Source organism: Etheostoma spectabile, chromosome 13 (genome assembly GCF_008692095.1).
Source record: "Etheostoma spectabile isolate EspeVRDwgs_2016 chromosome 13, UIUC_Espe_1.0, whole genome shotgun sequence".
Lineage (NCBI taxonomy): Eukaryota > Metazoa > Chordata > Actinopteri > Perciformes > Percidae > Etheostoma > Etheostoma spectabile.
In genome coordinates, this window is record NC_045745.1 from 3,068,370 (window position 1) to 3,070,240 (window position 1,871).

Sequence of the window (1,871 nt, forward strand, 5' to 3'; positions counted from 1 at the left end):
TTTTGGTATTGCCTCAGCTCACTTGGAACCTCGTTGGAGCTGATACTAAAAATGGGACTTTTTCTCTTAATGGAAAACCAAAAAAGGCGAGAAGAGTTGAGGCGAGTCGAGCAGGTATCAGTTTTTGACTGTCACACTTCTGAAGGAGTGCAGATTCTCGTCTGCGCTCCTTTACACTTCTTTGTTAAAGTTTGTAGTTAGAAAAGACTACTTTTTCAGGGTGTCAACAACTTTTTCATTTAGTGCTGCCGTGGAGCTAAACCTATTCCCCCTGGGACCAAACTGTGTTGTCTTTGCCGCTGTAGCACAGTACAGAATAAATTACGTCTCGAGATGCAAAGCCAACTGTCAAATATGAAATGAAAGTAACGTTAGCAATAAAAACAAACGAAAGCTCCCTGTTGTCCTCAACTGTCGTACTGTTGAGCTTCATGGGGCGGCCCTCTCTGAGTTAGTTGACTGATCCGTTGTTTTGGTCTTCTAAGATTTCTGTAGTCAATTAGACACGTTTTATGCTTTTTGTCTGCTGAAGGGCTTTTTTTCCAAGAAACAAATGAGCACATCTCTGTAAAACACCAGATTTAAAGTGGTGCTTTTGCATGATTCTTCGTGGAGCAACACTAATCGATTAGTTGACAAAATGATATGACTGTCAGTCGACTAAGAGTTTCTTTGATAGAGGACCGACCTAAAGTTGCAAATGAAACTACAATGCTACTGAAGTATGGAAGGCCAGGGTGGGTCAGAGCTGTAGTTGGTCCGCATACAGTTTGTCTCCTGGACCCTGGGGTCAGTGTGGGGGGCTGCTTGAGACATAGTTGAAGAGTTATCTTCATAGTGATTATGTGTCACATCCACATACTTGATGTTGTCAGGAAGAATTGCATGTCTGTATTCATGTGGAATTGATCACAATGAACACATTAATAAGGACAGTGAACAAGATTTAACTAGGGCTGTCCCTTCTTAGTCAATTAGACGACTAATCTGGGGTTTTGGTATTAGTCAACTAAGATTTCTTTAGTTGATAAGTCAATTTTTATGCTTATTCATGCTTAATTACTAATTTCCAAGAAACCTTTGTGCACATTTCCGTTGAGCACAAGGTTGAAAGAGGTGCTTTTGCAGGATAAATTGTGTAGAAACTTAGTTTTACAGTTGGTTAATTAACCACATTTATATTGTGCTTTTCTAGTCTTAACCACCATCAAAGCGCAGAGCTCTGTCAATTAAATCAACTAATCGATTAGTCGACAAAATTACGTAAATGTTAGTCAACTAAGAATTTCTTTAGTTGAGATCAGCCCTAAATTTTACATATATATTGTATCTGGTACAGGAATATTAATAAGGTCTTAGCATTAGCTTCACACTTTAACTTTCTCGAGCAGCTTCCTGGGGGTAGATCTTTTATTGTCCGGCTGGGTGTGACCTACTTGTGCCCTCCATGCGGTGTTGTAACTGTCAGCAGTGGCTAAAAACAAGCTGTCGTCTGGTCATGATCTCCAGGAAGACCGTGGGCTAATCAGCTTACCCCGTCTGCTACAGTAGGTGACCCCACACACTGCTGTGTGTCCACAGGACAGTTGGTGGAGGTCAGGTTGTCCTGGTTTGAATCAGAGGCCCTTGACCATTTCCAGCACTAATTAGTAACAGATTACACGTACACTGAATGCACCATTTAGGGTCCCTTTGTGGTTGTTTGGCTTTTCTTTTTAGTCGCTTTGTGTCTCTGTGGTCAATTTTGTCTCTTTGTGTTTCTTTTTTTTCTCTTTGTGGTCATTGTTTATCTATGTGGTTATGTTGAAGCAAAGTTTCACAGTGTGTTCAGGGGTCAGGCAGCTAGAAGATAGTGAGGAGATGTTTTTTAC

The 1,871-nt window shown here is 40.8% G+C and overlaps 1 protein-coding gene and 1 long non-coding RNA gene across 2 annotated transcripts in view; one reads left to right on the forward strand and one right to left on the reverse strand.

The window, feature by feature from the left end:
- The window catches only part of jam3b (junctional adhesion molecule 3b), a 43,113-nt gene that overhangs the window by 33,359 nt on the left and 7,883 nt on the right, over positions 1 to 1,871 (forward strand). The window lies entirely within an intron of this gene.
- Positions 1 to 1,871, reverse strand: part of LOC116700168 (uncharacterized) — a 22,561-nt gene that overhangs the window by 11,638 nt on the left and 9,052 nt on the right. The window lies entirely within an intron of this gene.